Consider the following 6,022-nt stretch of genomic DNA (forward strand, 5'->3'; position numbering starts at 1 on the left):
CCAGAAAGCGGGGAAGGGGGCAAGTACAGCCTTTTCATCCCCAAGGACAGGAGCCCAAAATCAGAGTAGCTGGGGTTGCGACAGGAGCCCCAACAATGCACATAGTCGGTACCATAATGGCCATAACGGAGGGAAAAGTCCCAACAGGGAGAGGAGGATTGACCAGCCCTTTGGGGGCCCTTACAATAATAGTAGGAATAACCAGAGTAGTCATAACAGGATGAGGAACGATCGAGGAGGTGTTGGTCCCGTGCGTAGGGTTAACCACATACGATGGTACACGGGAAGACAAGAGAACGGAAATAATAGGCTTAGAACCCAACCACACTGGCTTCGGAACAGGAATTACAGACAGGGAGTCTGGCAGCCTAATTTTAGCAGGGGACCGCAAAATCGAGGTGATTGGAGGAGACAGGAGCAGGAGAGAGATAGGCGAGACGTCCTACAAGAAATGGCCTCACAAGGGTGCAATAGGCCACCTACACAGTGTAACGTGGGACAAAGCAGGAATAGAGACATGAACGGACGTCAGCAAAGTCCGGTCAGAATGAATATGGGCCGGGAGCCTATAAATTGTAGAAATAGAGACGAGGTAGCAGTGGAACCGACTGCATCGCACTCGGGAAACTGCTAGACAGAAGTCTCAAGGGTTCGGAGATTTCTGTAGCTAAGTGCAGTAAGCCACTGTCAAAAGAATCCACCAACGCGGTAAGCGTAAAGAGACAGAGCGATATTACTAACCCAGAGTTAGAAAATAATGGGACTTATGTATTGCCTTATATAGATGCTAAAATATTTGGGATAAAGTGTTGTGTGTTGTTGGACTCGGGCTCCACAAATAATGTTTGCAGCTTGGAATTTTTTCAAAAGGTTAGGGATTCAGGAATAAAACTGCAAACGTTACCGATATGTTCACTGTACTGTGCAGGCGCCCTAAGCAAGAAAAAGGAAAAGGTAAAATATCAAGTATGGTTCGAGTTAGAGTGCGGAGACGTGAAATTAAATACGATTTTTCTTGTGATACAAAGGTTGACTACCGACATCATTATTGGAGTAGAAAGCTTCTATGAATGGCCCGCGCTATTAGATTTCAGGGAAAACAGACTAGGGGTTACGGCAGGTAACGGCAGTGTAGGCCATGTCCCATTCAGTAGCAATAACGCTCGAGCTGAGTTAGATGAGAGAACCGCGGGAGAGATAGAATTACAGGAAGAGTTATTTTTTGTAGAGCATCTAAAAATTTGTAAGAATGTAATTATAGAGGTTAATCCGTGGGAAGGTAACGAGGTAACTAGGGGAGTGTGTCAAGTAGGCTGCGGAGAATGCGAATTGTGTATCGGCGAATTAGTCCATGCGAGACAAATAGGACGCAATCTCATTAGCGGTAGGGCCAGCTATTGTAATGAGAATTCGCCGGGCGATCTTAGGCAGGTAGACGCGTATAACAATAGGAAGACAGATACTTTCGAAATAGTGAGAGATAAAGTTAACCAGGCACACGGCCTGAGTGAGAGTGAAAGAAAACGCTTAATGGATGTTGTAGGTAGCCATTTAAATGTCTTTTCAGACGCGCCGGGTCTGTGTAGAGTGTATACACACAAAATTAAGGTGGTAGGAATGGAGGAATTTCGGCATAAATGTAGACCCATCCCCCTATCTTTAAGGGATCAGGCAGACGAAGTCATAAATGATATGTTAAAAGACGGAGTTATAGAAGTATCGGACTCGCCTTACGTAAATGCATTGTGCTGGGTTAGGAAGCCCAATGGAAGCTTAAGAGTAACGATCGATGCCCGACACGTTAACTCGTTTTCAGTCAAAGATAATTTCAGGACGGAGTCAGTGGACACTTTGTTAGGCCGTATCAGTGACTGTTCTATATTCACTAGTTTGGACTTGACCAGTTCGTATTGGCAGATTCCGCTGGACGAGGACTCGAGAAAATTCACAGCGTTCCTACTTAACGGGAAAGTCTATCAGTATACCCGATGCCCATTCGGCATCGCGAGTTCTGGATCTGCGCTACTAAGGGCACTTGACATAATTTTTGGTGATTCGACGAGAGGTTTTCTGGCACAGTACATTGACGATTTTCTTATATATGGCAACAATGTGGATAGGCATATTAGGGATATTGATTTTGTACTTACTAAATTGAGAGAGGCTGGTATGACAGTCAAGCTGGGGAAAACAGCATTTTTTAAAGTTGAGACAGTTTTCCTGGGTTACGTAATTTCGTCTGACGGAATTAGACCGGACCAAGAGAGAATTCAGAGCATTTCGAGGATCCCGCCGCCGCGGAACCGGAAACAGGTTCGTAGATATCTAGGTATCCTACAATACCAGAATCGGTTTCTCGTCAATTATGCTAAGCATGTAGCCCCACTCAGAGCATTGTTGAAGAAGGATACACCATTCAGGTGGGGGTCGGCAGAGCAGGAAGCATTCGATCGAACGAAACTGCTTTTTGCCGACTCAATTCTGTTGGAAAGGCCTAACGACAGCCTACCTTTTCAGATTTATACGGATGCGTCTTCATATGGATATGGAGCAATTCTATGTCAGACAGGTGAAGATAATAAGCGACATGTGATTGCCACAGCTTCTAGGGGACTGTCGCGTACCGAAAGCAACGCATCAATCACGGAACTAGAGATTTCTGCTGTGTACTTCGCACTACAGAAGTTCCGTCAGTATATCTTTAATAGGCAGATAATCATATTTACTGACCATGTAAGCCTAGCGTTTCTGAGTAGATGCAAATTGACGAACTCTAGAATATCCAGATATGTGCACGAGATTTTGGCTCATGATGTGACGATTAGACATATTCCGGGGGCAGACAATATCTTTGGTGATTGTCTCTCTCGTTTGAATTCCAAATCGGGGCTACCGGAAACTATCACCGCCCCCACGTACGAAATTGCCGTGATGAAAATTGATTCCACGAGGAATGGAGCTCTGACGGGAAAATTTCGGAAAATTGCAGATTTGCAGCAGGAGGATTCCACGATAAGGGCCTTAATGGACAAAGCTAGAGAAATCTCACAGGTGAAAGACGAAGTGTATGGATTGCGCTCTGGTATCCTGTATAAATTGCATGGTAGGGATATCCAGAAGTGGAAGATATACATACCTGCGAGTATGGAGAATGAACTTATAAACAACTTTCACCTATCTATGTGTCACTCTGGGAGTGATAGGATCATTTTAACTATGTCAGAATCATTTTATATTAAGCAACTGTCAAAGAAGGTTAGAAGGGTAATATCTCGTTGCGAGGTCTGCCAGAGGGCGAAACCTCTAAATGTAAGGTATGACAATGTACCACAGGTCATTATCAGGGGTAAAAAGAATGAACTTGTAGCAGTGGACGAACACGGTCCAATGCCCACATCGTCCTTCGGACACAGGTACATATTTGTTACGTACGATGTCTTCACAAAATTTGTAAAGATTTACCCTTTAAGAAATATCTCTAGTAAATTGTGTGCTGACAAGCTGGTTAGAGATTATATACCGACTTACGGCCCGGTAACAGCGGTGCTCAGTGACAATGTGTCGGTACATAAATCGAAAGTGTTTTGCGAAAGGCTGGAAGATGCGGGTGTGAAGCTGTACAATTGCTCCGCATACTTTCCCAGCGGTAATCCCTGCGAAAGGGCGCTTAGGGATATATCATTGTACCTCCGTATTCTGTGTCACCGAAACCATAAGGACTGGTTTAGGCAATGTGAGGTGATTGAGAGAGTCATGAACCACTCTATTAATCCAACGACCGGAATAGCTCCGATCAAACTGATGTTAGGGATCGATCCCGATCCTATGATAAAGAGTTTGCCGCAGGCAATACAGGAGGGTGAGCCTCCTAGTGCGGAACTACTGTGTAAACTAGCTTTCGACCGAATGAGGAAAAAGGCTGAGTAGAGACTCGGTAAAGTTAAAAGATATCGCCACAAATGGGAGCCCACACCCGGCGATTTGGTATTGCTAAGGGACGTGAAGTTATCTTCCGCCCTTAGAGGACGTTACTCACGCATGGAGCTACTGTACAAGGGGCCCTACGAAATTAAGAGTAAATATGGAGACCATACTTTCGAATTGGTAGAAAGGGGAAAAAGTAAACCTGTTGGAAGGTACCACAAGCAACTCTTGCGGCCTTTCAAACAGGAGAGGCTAGGAGGCAGGAATGAGAAAGAGTAGGATGGTTAGTATCACGCGTACAGCTAGGTGAACATGTACAGGGCGGCTGGTACAACCAAGCACGCAGAGTGTGTAACTGATCAATGAATAAACAATTGTAAATATGTGAATGAATGGTATTGTACATATGTAAATGTGAATATAAATTGTACATTGTTGTGCTTATTGTGTGAGAGTTGTGTACATAGAAAGGCTTGTGAAGATATATGTATTATTTATTGTAATTGCTTGTAGTGATATTATAATCAGATTGTATTGTAAATAATGTGTTACCGGCTGATAGCGTAGGGGAACTGTGAGGCTAGTTATAGGCAGAAAGCGGGGACATCTCATAACATTGGAAACTCTTTCGGGAATTTCCAATGGTTATGTAGATGGGCATTTGAAGCAGTAATTACGAGAGGGAGAGACCGATTTATTAGCGAAGTGATATCTCCATATTTTTATTACATGTATTCGCGGGGATGTTCTGGCGACTTCGTTAGAATTAGCTTCCTCACACAGGTGTCTCGTCACTTGTCAGCATCGGACAGATTTAGGGCCACCTTGAGCGGGGTTTCGTATAGACTCGATGAAGCATAAAAGCCGGAGTCGGACTAGACCCGTGGGAAAGATACTGCCAAGCTTGGGTTTTCCAAAGAACGGGTATTCTTGTGAGTTATACAAACTAATTAGATGTTATGGGAAATCCAAAGTTTAAATTTAGAGATGACATATTTCGCGCCCAATAAGAAGAGATCTTGGTCCAGCTTATGAGGTCACTTTGGACCAATAGGGAATAGATTTTAGGCCAGTTAGTGACGTAGTTTTTAACCAATAGGATAGTTAGTTTTAGCGTAGGATAGGTTTTTATAAATAAGGGTGACGGGGAGCGGACATAGACGACTACTATTCCGCTTCGGAGCGGAGATCATCAAAACAACTTTACATCGTGTCGGCGGCCCTACATACAGGGCAGAATAACTACTTCGTTTGGTGTCGACAGGACTACTATTTCGCTTCGTGTCATAGTGTACTGGACAGAGTATTGAATTTGTAGTATCGGATAGAGCTTATTCAGAGCCGCCATAGAGTCGATACAGAAGTGCGACCAACGATTGAATTATATGTCAGCCGGAAATACATATTCTAGGGTTTACCAAGTGGATACGACAATAAACTTATAGTTTTGAAGTTTACGCTGCCTTTTATTTAAGTAGCCGGCTTGGTATTATTCCCGACATCAACCTACACCACAACCGTACCTCGGCTACCCTGAGTGAATCTCACGCAACATCGAGACGCACCCACCCTCAAATGGCGCCCAACGTGTGGTCACAATAACCACTCACCCTCAAATGGCGTCCAACGTGGGAACACAATAACGACATCCACCCACAAATGGCGCTTTCCAACGTGGGAACTCAATAACGATTCCACCCACAAATGGCGCTTTCCAACGTGGGGCTCGAAGGAAGACAGCTGTTCCAGTGACCGGCCCCGGGTGCGAACACAGCACCAAACAACGAGGAGGACCGGACGGAGCAGTGCAGCCCTGCATAGCCGAGGAACGACGCTGGAAGGCGGGAACAGAACCAAGCCATCGCGACACCACGACAACACTAGAGAAGACAACACGGGGACCACCAGAGAAGGCGACTCGGAGAGGCTGTGGCAAGTATGAATAGAAGACGTGTAAATGTGTATATATGTATATGATATTTTGGGGGAATAATTATAAAGAGTATATGTTTCAATTTCTGGTGTGATATTTCGGGTGTATATATATATATATATGTATTTTTTTTTTGTGTGATATTTTGGGGGAAAGAGTGAAATA

This window comes from Periplaneta americana, chromosome 11 (assembly GCF_040183065.1).
Source record: "Periplaneta americana isolate PAMFEO1 chromosome 11, P.americana_PAMFEO1_priV1, whole genome shotgun sequence".
In the NCBI taxonomy this organism is placed as follows: domain Eukaryota; kingdom Metazoa; phylum Arthropoda; class Insecta; order Blattodea; family Blattidae; genus Periplaneta; species Periplaneta americana.